The 16,342-nt window shown below is 39.6% G+C and overlaps 1 pseudogene; it reads right to left on the minus strand.

Moving 5' to 3' along the window:
* Positions 1 to 2,934: 2,934 nt before the first annotated feature.
* On the minus strand, positions 2,935 to 3,539 carry LOC102279065 (histone chaperone ASF1B pseudogene; annotated as a pseudogene).
* Positions 3,540 to 16,342: the final 12,803 nt, after the last annotated feature.

Here is a 16,342-nt window from a genome sequence, read left to right on the forward strand (position 1 = left end):
TCATCAAGAGGCTCTTTAGTTCTTCTTCACTTTCTGCCATAAGGGTGGTGTCATCTGCATATCTGAGGTTATTGATATTTTTCCCGGCAATCTTGATTCCAGCTTGTGCTTCCTCCAACCCAGCGTTTCTAATGATGTACTCTGAATATAAGATAAATAAGCAGGGTGACAGTATACAGCCTTGACATACTCCTTTTCCTATTTGGAACCAGTCTGTTGTTCCATGTCCAATTCTAACTGTTGTTTCCTGACCTGTATACAGGTTTCTCAAGAGGCAGGTCAGGTAGTCTGGTATTCCCATCTCTTTCAGAATTTTCCACAGTGTATTGTGATCCATACAGTCGAAGGCTTTGGCATAGTCAATAAAGCAGAAATAGATGTTTTTCTGGAACTCTCTTGCTTTTTCAATGATCCAGCAGATGTTGGAAACATATTTAGGGGAAATAGATTTAAATAGAGAAAAATAATTAAGGGACTAGATCTGATGGACAGAGTGCCTCATGAACTATGGATGGAGGTTTGTGACTTCTATAGGAGACAGGGAGCAAGATCATCCTCAAGTAAAAGAAATGCAAAAAAGCAAAATGGCTGTCTGAGGAAGCCTTACAAATAGCTGTGAAAAGAAGAGAAGCAAAAAGTAAAGGAGAAAAGGAAAGATACACACCTATTTGAATGCAGAGTTCCAAAAAATAGCAAGGAGAGATAAGAAAGCCTTCCTCAGCAATCAATGGAAAGAAATGGAGGAAAACAGTAGAATGGGAAAGACTAGATATCTCTTCAAGAAAATTAGTGATACCAAGGGAACATTTCATGCAAAATGGGCTCAATAAGGGACAGAAATGGTATGGACCTAACAGAAGCAGAAGATATTAAGAAGAGATGCCAAGAATATACAGAAGAATCGTACAAAAAAGATTTTCACAACCTAGATAATCACGAAGGTGTGATCACTCCCACTCACCTGCAGCCAGATATCCTGGAATGTGAAGTCAGGTAGGCCTTAGGAAGCATCACTATGAACAAAGCTAATGGAGGCAATGGAATTCCAGTTCAGCTATTTCAAATTCTAAAATATGATGCTGTGAAAGTGCTGCACTCAATATGCCAGCAAATTTGGAAAACTCAGTAGTGGCCACAGGACTAAAACAGGTCAGTTTTCATTCCAATTCCAAAGAAAGGTAATGCCAAAGAGTGTTCAAACTACTGCACAATTACACTCATCTTACACTAGTAAAGTAATTTTCAAAATTCTCCAAGCCAGGCTTCAGCAATACATGAACCATGAACTTCCAGATGTTCAAGCTAGTTTTAGAAAAGGCAGAGGAAGCAGAGATCAAATTGCCAACATCCACTGGATCATGGAAAAAGGTAGAGAGTTCCAGAAAAGCATCTATTTCTGCTACATGCTGTAGAATCAAGGAAAATTTATAAAAATAAGAGATTCAGGAGTACTAGCACTCAGAATGATGGTACACTATTAAATAGGTTTATTCTAGTAGTTCTAACAGATAAAGTAAGCCTTCCTTGAAGAGATGAGAGAGTCAACCAAGCAAATGTTTGGGGAAAGAAAATTCCAGGCAAAGAACACTGCTCAGAGAAAAGATTCTTAGGAGGAGGGCATGGTAACCCACTCCAGTATTTTTTTTTTTTTTTTTTTAAAGCAGAGAAGAGTTTAGTTGAAGTGCTTTTTATTTTTAGACCAACCAAACATTTTATTGAAGAAGGAAATGGCAACCCACTCCAGTATTTTTGACTGGAAAATCCCATGGACTGAGGAGCTGGGTAGGCTACAATCCATGGGGTCTCAAATAGTTGGACACTATTGAGCAACTCACTTTCACTTTCAAACACTTAATATAAAAACACTTTAATATACAAACTACAATCACAACAGCATCCACATAGCAGTGAGGGGATGGGCATGTGGGTGGGGAGCATGGCAGGGGAGGAAGGTTTTCAGGGTCCCTACTGTTTCCCTGGTCTGCACTGTGACCTGAGTACAGGAGGTTTTGGCAGAGCTCAGATCAACACAGCCAGAAGCAGAGAGGTCCTGACACCAATATTGAGACAGACTGATAACAGCAGGCCCCTTCAAAGTGCCATTGTTTCCAAGGGGCAGCCTCCAGGGAACGCCAGATCCAGTTGGGAGGTGGTTGTGACCCAAAGGAGAGTCAACCATCTTTTCTCAGCATCCTGCAGACCACCTTTATGGGAATAGGGTTTTCCAGAGGGCTACTGAATTGAAAAGACCTAAAAATCACCCAGCAAAAGGATGAGAAATTGTGTCTGAGTCCATCTTCTACCAAGACTCTTGGCCTGGGACTCCAGAAAGCTGGGTGGATCTGCTCAGATGGTTGGGAAGGGAAGTGAATGTCAGAAACTTTGGCCCAACAGGGTCAATGCCTTGCCATGTATTAACCAAGAAAGCCTTAAGGCAGGCCTGGGTGGTCTGTTAGAAGAGTTTGGGGTTAATGGCACTCCTTGGATGATGGTGGCACAATGGCCCACAGATGGGGTTTATAGTGTGTGTGTATTAACCAAGAAAGCCTTAAGGCAGGCCTGGGTGGTCTGTTAGAAGAGTTTGGGGTTAATGGCACTCCTTGGATGATGGTGGCACAATGGCCCACAGATGGGGTTTATAGTGTGTGTGGAAGACAGAAAGGACACAAGACAGAAAGAATTAAGAACTGAGTACTTGCTTCTTTCATGGCTGGGCAGTAGAGGGGAGATGATCCTCTGGGCCAGGGCTAGAAGAGACCAGAAGCCCCTTCCTTCCTGGGGGCCAAGTTTTGACTGGTCTGGATAGCTCATGGCCCCAAAGTCCTCCACATGGCCTCCCAGAGACTCTCCAGGAGGCCCGGCTGTCCCCTCCAGATGTGCCAGGAGACTGGCTGTGGTCCAAGCTGGGCCCAGGTAGGGCCTGGAGTCCAACAGCTAGATGAAGTCCATGGAATTCTGAGGGAGGAGGCCCATTATGCAGCGAGGGAGACCCAAGCCCTTGGTACCTGTGCCGCTGAGGGGGAGACAGCAGCCCAGGGCAGGGTCCTGGTTCTCTATGGCTTCCAACCTGTCTGTGTTGTTGTCCCAGTTGATGTAGAAGCAGTTCACCAGGGGATCTGAGGCCAAGATGTTCCACTGGAGCTGAGAGAAGTGTGACTTCAGGGGTGGGTTCTCGCACAGCTAGCTGCTAAGGTACCCACTGTCAACGCTGTAGCTGACTCGGATGAACTCCTATCTGTGGTAGCTGCAGGTGATGAGGACCATGGTCACTCCCAGGCTATCAGACTCAAGGATGAGGGATGGGTTGGGGGCATCTGCCTGAAAGATGAACATGTGTCTCCCTGCCGGGACAGGGCCAACCAGCAGAGTCTAGGATTTGATCAAATTCACTCTCAGCTGAGCCAATATAAACGTTCTTCCACTCCAGGTAGTCTGCCAGGGCCTCATTGCACTCTAAGCTGATGTCTCAACCAGAAAGGGCTGTGGAAAAGGCTCAGATTTTCCAGCACCACCGTGTTCAATACTGACACCTTAGCCATCGCCTCGTAGGGTCACAGCTGAGGCCAGAGCTGGGGCCGAGCCAGCAGCTGGGTCTTGTCAGGTCAGCGGAGAAGCTTTGTCCAAATCAGCTCCTGCCTTCTCTGACTGCAATCTGAAGTTCCACTCCAGTATTCTGACCTGGAGAATCCCATGGACAGAGGAGACTGGCACGCTATGGTCCATAGAGTTGCAAAGAGTCAGGCACAAGTGAAGTGGCTTAGCACACAGGCACATCCCTGGAGTACTTGAGGAACGATGAAAGAGATAATGTGGAGATTCCTTAAAAAACTGGAAATAGAACTGCGTTATGATCCAGCAACCCCACTGCTGGGCATACACACTGAGGAAACCAGAAGGGAAAGAGACACGTGTACCCCAATGTTCATCGCAGCACTGTTTATAATAGCCAAGACATGGAAGCAACCTAGATGTCCATCAGCAGATGAATGGATAAGAAAGCTGTGGTACATATACACAATGGAGTATTACTCAGCCATTAAAAAGAATACATTTGAATCAGTTCTAATGAGGTGGATGAAACTGGAGCCTATTATACAGAGTGAAGTAAGCCAGAAGGAAAAACATAAATACAGTATACTAACACATATATATGGAATTTAGAAAGATGGTAACAATAACCCGTGTATACGAGACAGCAAAAAGAGACACTGATGTATAGAACAGTCTTATGGACTCTGGGAGAGGGAGAGGGTGGGAAGATTTGGGAGAATGGCAATGAAACATGTAAAATATCATGTAGGAAACGAGTTGCCAGTCCAGGTTCGATGCACGATGCTGGATGCTTGGGGCTGGTGCACTGGGACGGCCCAGAGGGATGGTATGGGGAGGGAGGAGGAGGAGGAGGGTTCGGGATGGGGAACGCATGTATACCTGTGGCAGATTCATTTTGATATTTGGCAAAACTAATACAATTGTGTAAATTTTAAAAATAAAATAAAATTAGAAAAAAAAAAAGAGATAATGTGACTGGAGCAGAAAAGAGAGAAAAGATTTGAGGAAGTAGTAACAAATCTTATGGGTGAAGAGAGGATTTGTTTAATGGGAAAAAAAAAGGTGTTTATATGCTTATAAAATGCTCTGTAAAGAGGAAAATAAAATGATGCAAGAAAGGGTTGCTTTTTTTTTTTTTAGTTCTTCTGTCCTTGATGAGATAAGAGATGTGACTCCTTCCTTAATAGAGGCACACCTAGAACTTTCACTGGAACAGTAGAGACAGCAGAGTAAATGAGCAGGATGCAAGTTGTTAAAAATTATGGTCTCTCAAGTGCAAATACTATTCTGATATTTTCTGTTTTCCCCATAAATAGGAAGCATGATTATCCAATTTGAATGAGATTAAGAGAAGAGATCTGGAGTGGAATGAAGAGAAGGCATGGGATGGTCTAGGCGAATAGAAGAGTGAATTGTCTGGGTTAAGATATAAGATCTTGAAGCAGCACTAAAAGCCCACTTGACCTTAGTGTGGCTGTGGGTATAAAGTGAGATCAAGCTTCATGTCTGTAGGTAATTTATTAGGGATATTCAGCTGTTAATGAGTTGGATACAAGCATGATGACTGATGTCAGAAAGGCACAAAGATGTGATAGAGGAAAATGGAGATTTAAAGTTTCTGCAAAGACAGGATTTTCATGAGGAATCAGGAATTCTACTTCATATAAGGAATATTAGGATCCACAGATGGTGATCTTAGGAAAATGCTTCTTAAGCTTTACCATGCACCACAAACCCCTGAACACATGTTAAAACACAGTTTATAGATTCACAAACTTGGAGTTCTAGATTCAGCAGGTTTGATGAGGATCCCAAGAATTTGCATTCCTAGCAGTTTTCCAATTGGTACTTACACTATTGTTCCAGTGATCACACTTAGAGATCTATTTTTTTTTTAAGATAGTCTTAAGGATATGTAATCTCTTGTTTTTCACTTATCTTTTGTTCTCATTCTTTGAGACCATCTATCTGTATTTCATGTATTTATTAATTGGTTCATTTAATATGGTTGACTCTTGTTCAAGAGTCATGTAGAGGTTAGAGGAACTGACCCTCCTCACAGTTGAAAATCTGTGTGTATAACTTATAGTCAGCCCTTCATATATGCAATTCCTCTGCATCTGTGGTACCACATACATGTATACAAACCACTACAGATTGTGTGGTACTGTAGCACTTATGATTTTGAAAAATCGCATATCAGTGGACCCGTGCATTTCAAACCTAAGTTATTTTAGAGTCAACTGCATATTCATTTATATATTTATATATATATATATATATGTTAATCTGCTTGAAATTCACCATAAGTTTTCTAAAGATTTGAGATGAATACATAACCCATACTGTTATGGTTATGAAAAAGTAGAATAAATATAATCACCTCTTTATCATTTTTACCAGTATCTCCTGGCTAGAGCTTTGGTTAGTAGGCAAGAACTTATTATTTTAAAATTAATTTTTCATTGATATGTAATAATTATACTTTAAAAGTGATTTATTAGGCTTATATTACTTTCAGTTTAAATCTGTAAATGGGTTTTAGCATATTTTCCAAACAAAAAACTCTTCAATGTAAACCAACAAAAAGTGAACACATTTTTTATCCATGGACTTTTATTCTCTTTTAGCACTTAGAGAAAAAAGGAAAATCTATATTGGATAATAAATAGCATTGTAAGCAAACCTATATTGCTCTGGAAAACGTGTGGTCACTTTTAAATTACTATCAGTACAAGCAAATACACCAGAAGGCTGTCTCTAAAGCAACATGCCAAATCTAGCAATAGGATGATTTTCCCTTTGAAGGTAGTAGACAGGTCTCCAGAAGGAACATTTGGTGAAGAATCTGTCAACTGCCTTTATTACCTTCTAAACTACCTCTAACTTACAGGTATTCCCAGTTTTGTACTGCAGATAATTTGAGCTCCATCTGTGGTTGATGAATATTTTTCAGTATGCTGTTACAAATTATGGCTTTAGGCATTGTTACACCTTCTCCCTGCAAATTCAACTACATAAATTGCTCTGTTTCTTGAGTCTGAATGCATTTCCATAGTGGGAATGCAGTGAGAGAAATAGGAATCATTATTTTTATGTTGTAATTTGTTGGATAGATTGCTTCCAAAAGAGGGCTGGTTTAAATTTTATGCTGAAATTATTAACTCTGTGATTATTAATTCTTAAATATGAAATTCAATTAATAGTTGGCAAGATGGAATAGTAGAAAGACCCTGAGCTCCTCTCTCCTATAAGCATATCAAATTCACAATTATTTGGAAAACAGCCATCAATGAAGAAAGACCAGACCTACTAGAAAAGATCTTTCACAACTAAAGCTATTAAAAAATAAATCACAATAAGATGGGTAGGAGGGACAGAGTTGCAATATGATCAAGTCCAATGCCTTCAAGTGGACTGCACACAAAGAGGAGAACAATCATACTACAGAGGTTGACCCAAAGGAGCAAGAGGTCCAAGACCCATGTGGGCTCTGTAGCATGGGAATACTGTAACAGGAAGATGAATCCCTGGAGCTTTTGGTTGCAAAGGCCACTGGGGCTTAGTTTGGGGACTTCCAGAGTGTGAGAGGAAATAGTGATGTCACTTTTGAGTGACACCTACAAAATCTCATATGCTCTGGCTCTAGAGCAGGGAAGAAGCCATAATTTGATAGATGCTTAGGTCAGACCAACCTGCTGATGCTGAAGATTCTCCTGGAGAGGCAGGAAGTGACTGCAGCTTACCCTGGGGACATAGACATTCAGATTAGATGAGATCAGTCTCTCAATCCTGTCCTGCTCTTTGCCACCCCATGAATCGCAGCACTCCAGGCCTCCGTGTCCATCACCAACTCCCGGAGTTCACTGAGACTCAAGTCCATTGAATCAGTGATGCCATCCAGCTATCTCATCCTCTGTCATCCCCTTCGCCTCTTGCCCCCAATCTCTCCCGGCATAAGAGTCTTTTCCAATGAATCAACTCTTTGCATGAGGTGGCCAAAGGTTTCAGCTTTAACATCATTCCTTCCAAAGAAATCCCAGGGCTGATCTCCTTCAGAATGGACTGCTTGGATCTCCTTGCAGTCCAAGGGACTCTCAAGAGTCTTCTAAAACACCACAGTTCAAAAGCATCAATTCTTCGGCGCTCAGCCTTCTTCACAGTCCAACTCTCACATCCATACATGACCAAAGGAAAAACCATAGCCTTGACTAGATGAACCTTTGTTGGCAAAGTAATGTCTCTGCTTTTGAATATGCTATCTAGGTTGGTCATAACTTTCATTCCAAGGAGTAAGCATCTTTGAATTTCATGGCTGCAGTCACAATCTGCAGTGATTTTGGAGCCTAGAAAAATAAAGTCTAAACTGTTTCCACTGTTTCCCCGTCTATTTCCCATGAAGTGATGGTACCAGATGCCATAATCTTCGTTTTCTGAATGTTGAACTTTAAGCCAACTTTTTCACTCTCCACTTTCACTTTCATCAAGAGGCTTTTTAGTTCCTCTTCACTTTCTGTATTAAGGGTGGTGTCATCTGCATATCTGAGGTTATTGATATTTCTGCTGGCAATCTTGATTCCAGCTTGTGTTTCTTCCAGTCCAGCATTTCTCATGATGTACTCTGCATAAAAGTTAAATAAGCAGGGTGACAGTATACAGCCTTGACGTACTCCTTTTCCTATTTGGAACCAGTCTGTTGTCCCATGTCCAGTTCTAACTGTTTCTTCCTGACCTGCATAGAGGTTTCTCAAGAGGCAGATCAGGTGGTCTGGCATTCCCATCTCTTTCAGAATTTTCCACAGTTTATTGTGATCCACACAGTCAAAGGCTTTGGCATAGTCAATAAAGCATAAATAGATGTTTTTCTGGAACTCTCTTGCTTTTTCCATGATCCAGCAGATGTTGGCAATTTGATCTCTGGTTCCTCTGCCTTTTCTAAAACCAGCTTGAACATCAGGAAGTTCAAGGTTCATGTATTGCTGAAGCCTGGCTTGGAGTATTTTGAGCATTACTTTACTAGCGTGTGAGATGAGTGCAATAGTGCGGTAGTTTGAGCATTCTTTGGCATTGCCTTTCTTTGGGATTGGAATGAAAACTGACCTTTTCCAGTCCTGTGGCCACTGCTGAGTTTTCCAAATTTGCTGGCATATTGAGTACAGCACTTTCACAGCATCATCTTTCAGGATTTGGAATAGTTCAACTGGAATTCCATCACCTCCACTAGCTTTGTTCGTAGTGATGCTTTCTAAGGCCCACTGGACTTCACATTCCAGGATGTCTGGCTCTAGGTCAGTGATCACACCATCGTGATTATCTGGGTCGTGAAGATCTTTTTTTGTACAGTTCTTCTGTGTATTCTTGCCATCTCTTCTTAATATCTTCTGCTTCTGTTAGGTCCATACCATTTCTGTCCTTTATCGAGCCTATCTTTGCATGAAATGTTCCTTTGGTATCTCTGAGTTTCTTGAAGAGATCTCTAGTCTTTCCCATTCTGTTGTTTTCCTCTATTTCTTTGCATTGATTGCTGAAGAAGGCTTTCTTATCTCTTCTTGCTATTCTTTGGAACTCTGCATTCAGATGCTTATATCTTTCCTTTTCTCCTTTGCTTTTCACTTCTCTTCTTTTCACAGCTATTTTTAAGGCCTCCCCAGACAGCCATTTTGCTTTTTTGCATTTCTTTTTCATGGGGATGTTCTTGATCCCTGTCTCCTGTACAATGTCACAAACCTCATTCCATAGTTCATCAGGCACTCTATCTATCAGATCTAGGCCCTTACATCTATTTCTCACTTCCACTGTATAATCATAAGGGATTTGATTTAGGTCTTACCTGAATGGTCTAGTGGTTTTCCCTACTTTCTTCAATTTCAGTATGAATCTGGCAATAAGGAGTTCATGGGCTGAGCCATAGTCAACTCCTGGTCTTGTTTTTGCTGACTTATAGAGCTTCTCCATCTTTGGCTGCAAAGAATATAATCAATCTGATTTCAGTGTTGACCATCTGGTGATGTCCATGTATAGAGTCTTCTCTTGTGTTGTTGGAAGAGGGTGTTTGTTATGACCAGTGCATTTTCTTGGCAAAACTCTATTAATCTTTGCCCTGCTTCATTCCGTATTCCAAGGCCAAATTTGCCTGTTATTCCAGGTGTTTTTTAACTTCCTACTTTTGCATTCCAGTCACCAGTAATGAAAAGGACATCTTTTTTGAGTGTTAGTTCTAAAAGGTCTTGTAGGTCTTCATATAAACGTTCAACTTCAGCTTCTTCAGCGTTACTGGTTGGGGCATAGACTTGGATTACTGTGATATTGAATGGTTTGCCTTGGAAATGAACAGAGATCATTCTTTTGTTTTTGAGATTGCATCCAAGTACTGCATTTCAGACTCTTTGGTTGACCATGATGGCTACTCCTTTTCTTCTGAGGGATTCCTGCCTGCAGTAGTAGATATAATGGTCATCTGAGTTAAATTTACCCATTCCAGTCCATTTCAGTTCACTGATTTCTAGAATGTCGACATTCACTCTTGCCATCTCCTGTTTGACCACTTCCAATTTGCCTTGATTCATGGACCTGACATTCCAGGTTCCTATGCAATATTGCTCTTTACAGCAGCGGACCTTGCTTCTATCACCAGTAATATCCACAGCTGAGTATTCTTTTTGCTTTGGCTCCATGCCTTCATTCTTTCTGGAGTTATTTCTCCACTGATCTCCAGTAGCATATTGGGCACCTACTGACTTGGGGAGTTTCTCTTTCAGTATCCTATCATTTTGCCTTTTCATACTGTTCATGGCGTTCTCAGGGCAAGAATACTGAAGTAGTTTGCCATTAGTGGAAGCCATTTTGGGGAGCTCCTTCTACCTTGTGGACACTGGTGATGCAAGTGTTATTTTGGAATACTTCCTCTAATGTATTAACCCAGGACTCAGTCTGGACCTGATCCAGTGATTTGTAGTCACCATTTCTGGGATGCCTCAGGCCAAGAAACTAATTGTCTCACCTTCTGGCCATCAAGCTGCCTTAAGACTTCCTTCAAGAAACCCCAGGCCAATATTATCAGGAGGAAACACCATTTGCCAGTGATCCAACATCAGTTCTAGGACCCCTGGGCCCTTTAATCAGATCCCAAGAGCCCTGGGGTCTCCTGGACTAGTCTCTACCCACCAGTAACCCATCACTAGCCCTTGGGTCCTTGGCATTCTGCAAGTTTGTGACCTCATGTTGACAACCAGCCACTGGCAATCTTCACATAAGTCAGGACATAGCAACCAACTGGACAAGTGGTCAACTAATTCTACCAGACTGCCCACATAGTTATCCCACCAACCAGAAAAACCACAGAACTCTTAAAGAAGTAACTGTAGAGCATACAGCTCTGGGAACAAGAAGAAAGTGTGCTGCCAGGATGTATAGAACACATCTAAGAAAATGCATTTCTCCAAGGCTTGGAATTATAACCAACCTACCAAATAGATAAAAATAAATATAGCAAATCAGGAAAAATAAAGTGTCAGAGGAATATGTTCCCCAAAAAGGAACAAAATAAAACAACAGAGGAAGGACTAAGTGAAGTGGATATAGGCAGCCTACCCAATAAAGAGTTCAGGATAGTGACTGTAAAAATAATCAAAGAACTAGGAAAAAGAATAGATGCAGAGAATGAAAAGTTGGAAGTTTTTAACAAAGAGACAGTATAAAGAACAACCAAAAAGAAATGAAGAATACAAAAGTTGAAATGAAAAACACTCTAGAAAGAATAAAAGCAGGATAAATGATACAAAGGAACAGATGAATGAGCTGAAAAACAGAGCAGTGAAAATCACTGAGGCTGAACAGAAGAAAAGAAAGAGAAAAGGAAAAAAGGAGGACTGCTTAAGAGACCTCTGAAATAGTATCAGAAGAGAATATAGACCGACAGAATATATAGAATATAGACTATATATAGACAGAAGAAGAATATAGAAAGAGGCTGAGAACATAGTTGAAGACATAATAGCTGAAAACCTCCTTAACCTGGGAAAGGAAATAGATATCCAAGTCCAGGAAGTGCAGAGAATCCAGTTTAGAATCAACCCAAAGAGAAATGGAGCAAGAAACATTATAACTGAAATGGCAAAAATTAAAAATAGAGAATATTAAAAGTAGCAAAGGAAAAGCAACAAGTAGCATACAAAGGAATTCCCATAAGGATGACTTTTCAGAAAAAACATAGAAACCAAAAGAGTGGAATGATGTATTTAAAATGATGAAACAGAAAACCCTATAACCAAGACAAAACTACCAAACAAGGCTGTCATTCAGATTTAAAAGACAGGTTAAAAGCTTATGAGCAAAAAATTAGAGAGTTCAGCACTACCAAACCAGCTTCATAAGAAATGTAAAAGGAACTTCTTCACTTGGGAAAAAAAAAAAAAAAGCCACGACTTATAAAATTAAAATGATTAAATGAAAAAGTTCATTGGTAAAGGCAAATATACAGTAAAAGTATAAATGGCATTTACCATGTATTAAGTCATTTATGCACAAAGCTGATAGAATGGTCAAAGATAAAAATAGTAAAATCATCTATATCCACAATAAGCAATGTAATAGTGGAAGTCCTAGTCACAGCAATTAGAGGAAAAAAAGAAATAAAAACAGTCCAAAATTGAAAGAAGTAAAAATGTTTGCAGATATCATGATATAATATATAGAAAATCTTAAAGATACCACCAAAAAACTACAGAGAAATCTGTTCATTTCTATACACTAAGAAATAGAATTTAAGGAAACAATTTCATTTACAATTGCATCAAAAAGAATAAAATACCTATTAATGAAACTACATAAGTAGGTAAAAGAACTGTCAGAAAAATTTACGATATCAGTGAAAGAAACTGAAGATGACACATACAGTTGGAAAGATGCACCATGTTCATGTGTTAGAACAATTAATGCTGTTAAAACAATCCAAAGGAATCTACAGATTGAATGTAAGTCATATCAAAATACCAATGGTGTTTCTTGCAGAACTAGAACAAATGATTTTAAAATTTACTTGGAAAGTACAAGAGACCCTAAAGAGCCAAAACTATCACGAGAAAAAACTAAGCTGGAGAAATCATACTCCTTGACTTCAAACTATACTACAAAACTACAGTAATCAAGTTGGTAAGGTACTGGCACAAAAACGGACACACAGGTCAATGGGTTAGAGTAAAAGGCCCAGAAATAAACCCAGGCTATACTGGTCAATTAATCTGTAATAAAATACATTATCTTTAATAAGTGGTGCTTGGAAAACTGTATTGCTATCTGTAAAGAAATCAGATAAGGGCATTCTCAAACACCACATATAAAAATAAACTCAAAATGGATTAAAGACCTAAATACAGGATGGAAAACCATAAGACTCCCAGAAGAAAACATAGGCACAACACTCTGACATAAATATTAGCAACAAACTTCTGAATCTGTCTCACAAAGAAAAGGAAACAAAAGCAAAAATAAATGTGTGGTCAAATTAAACTTAAAAATTGTTGCACATCTAAAGTATTAGGAAATATTTGTCAATGATATGACAGATAAGGATTTGGTTAATATACTAAGTACATAAACCGTTCATACAACTCAACATCAAAAAAACAACTCAATTTAAAAGTAGGCAAAAGACCTAAATAGACATTTTTTTCCCCAAAGAAAACATATACAACAAGCACCTGTAAAGATTTTTAACATTATCAGTCTCCAGAGGGATACAAATAGAAACTATAATTATATATCACCTCAGACATGTGAGAATGGCCATGATCAAAAATAACACAAATAACAAATGTCAGCAAGGATGTAGAGAAAAGCAAACCCTCACATGCTGTTGGTGGGGCTGTAAATTGTTGCAGCCACTGTGGGAAACTGTATGAATTTCTCAGAAAACTAAAACTAGAACTACCATAACACTGAGCAGTTCCACTCTTAGGCGTATATCTTTAAAAAAATAACCTGCAAAACACTAATTCAAAAAGATGAATGTACCTTAATGTTTCTAGCAACATTATTTATAATGATATTATGTCTTTCCCTCTCTGACTTATTTCAGTTAGTACGTGCTCAATCGTGTTTCATTCATTGCAGCCTCATGGACTATAGACAAGGAAGCAAACTAAATGTCTATCAACAGGTGAATGAAGAAGATGTGGTATAATGCAATATTATGCCACCACAAAAAATAATGTAATTTTGCCATTTGCAGCAATGTGGATGGACTTGGAGGGTATTATGCTAAGTGAGGGCTTCCCAGGTGGGGCTAGTGGTAAAGAACCCACCTGCCAATTCAAGAGATGCAAGAGATGCGGGTTTGATCCATTGGTTAGGAAGATACCTAGAGAAGGAAATGGCAACCCACTACAGTTTGTAGCCTGGAGAATCTGATGGACAGAGGAGCCTGGCAGGCTATGAACCATGGGGTCCCCAAGAGTCGGACATGACTGAAGCAACTTAGCATAGCATCAGTTCAGTTCAGTTGCTCAGTCATGTCCAAGTCTTTGCAAGCCCATGAATCAGAGCATGCCAGGCCTCCTTGTCCATCATCAACTCCCAGAGATTACCCAAACTCATGTCCATCGAGTGAGTGATGCTGTCTCATCGTCTGTCATCCCCTTCTCCTCCTGCCTTCAATCTTTCCTAACATCAGGGTCTTTTCAGTGAGTCAGCTCTTCACATCAGGTGGCTAAAACACTGGTGTTTCAGCTTCAACATCAGTCCTTCCAATGAACACCCAGGACTGATTTCCTTTAAAATGGACTGGTTGGATCTCCCTGCAGTCCAAGGGACTCTCAAGAGTCTTCTCCAATACCACAGTTCAAAAGCATCAATTCTTCAGTGCTCAGCTTTCTTCACAGTCCAACTCTCACATCCATACATGACTACTGGAAAAACCATAGCCTTAACTAGATGGACCTTTGTTGACAAAGTAATGTCTCTGGTTTTTAATATGCTGTCGAGGTTCATCATAACTTTCCTTCCAAGGAGTAAGTGTCTTTTAATTTCATTGCTACAATAACCATCTGTAGTGATTTTGGAGCCCCCCAAAAATAAAGTCTGACACTGTTTCCCCATCTATTTACCATTAAGTGATGGGACCAGATGCCATGATCTTAGAGGTTGAGCTTTAAGCCAACTTTTTCCCTCTCTTCTTTCACTTTCATCAAGAGGCTCTTTAATTCTTCTTCACTTTCTGCCATAAGAGTGGTGTCACCTGCATATCTGAGGTTATTGATATTTCTCCCAGCAATCTTGATTCCAGCTTGTGCTTCTTCCAGCCTAGTGATTCTCATGATGTACTCTGCATATAAGTTAAATAAGCAGGGTGACAGTATACAGCCCTGACATATTCCTTTTCCTATTTGGAACTAGTCTGTTGTTCCATGTCCAGTTCTAACTGTTGCTTCCTGACCTGCATACAGATTTATCAAGAGGCAGGTCAGGTGGTCTGGTATTCCCATCTCTTTCAGAATTTTCCACAGTTTATTGTGATACACACAGTCAAAAGCATTGGCATAGTCAATAAAGCAGAAATAGATGTTTTTCTGGAACTCTCTTGCATTTTTGATGATCCAGTGGATGTTGGCAATTTGATCTGTTTCCTCTGTCTTTTCTAAAAGCAGCTTGCACATCTGGAAGTTCACGGTTCACCTATTGCTGAAGCCTGGCTTGGAAAGATTTGAGCATTACTTTACTAGCCTGTGAGATGAGTGCAACTGTACGGTAGTTTGAGCATTTTTTGGCATTGCCTTTCTTTGGGATTGGAATGAAAACTGACCTTTTCCAGTCCTGTGGCCACTGCTGAGTTTTCCAAATTTGCTGACATATTGATTGCAGCACTTTCACAGCATCATCTTTTAAAATTTGAAATAGCTCAACTGGAATTCCATCACCTCCACTAGCACATATCATATGCTATGTGAAGGTCTTCCCAGATGGCACTGTGGTAAAGAATCTATCTGCCAATGCAGGAGATCCAAGAGACACGGGTTTGATCCTTGGGTTGAAAACATCCTCTAGAGAAGGAAATGGCAACCCACTCCAAGTATTCCTGACTGGAAACGTCAGTGGACAGAGGAGCCTGGCAGGCTACAGTCCATGGCGCTGCAAAGAATGAGACACGACTGAGCACATACTAAGTGAAATAAGTCAGGAAAAGACATAATATCATTTATTTGTGAAATCTAAAAAGCACAACAAACTAGTGTATATAACAAAAAGGAAATAATATTACATATATACAAGCTTGTGTTTTATCAGTGGGGAGAGGGAAGTGGGAAGGGACAGGTTGGGGTAGAGAATTAAGAGGTAAAAACTACTATTTGTAAAATAAATAAGCTACACGTACATATTGTACAACACAATAAATATAACCAGTATTTCAGTAATTATGGTAAATATAATTGTAATTATAGTAATTTTAAAAGTAATATAATCTTTCAAAGTTGTGAATCATGTTTTACATCTGAAAATTACATACATCAACTATATATCAAAATTCTCTCCAGAATACATACTAAATATTCTCTAAATAAACAAACTTGAATTCATTAAAAAAAACCTATATAGTAGCTCTATAGTTGGTTCAAAATAAAGAATATTTGACTATATTGTAGATAATTTACATATTATAATGTGTACAATTAATACAGTGCTGCATTTTTATTTACTTATAATTCATTTTGTGGAAGTCTTTTTATAAGTAAACAAAATGTGAACATATTTTGTAGTTTGATTTTTTATTACATTCTCTATGCATTCCTGAAATAGT

This window comes from Bos mutus, chromosome 17, assembly GCF_027580195.1.
Source record: "Bos mutus isolate GX-2022 chromosome 17, NWIPB_WYAK_1.1, whole genome shotgun sequence".
Lineage (NCBI taxonomy): Eukaryota > Metazoa > Chordata > Mammalia > Artiodactyla > Bovidae > Bos > Bos mutus.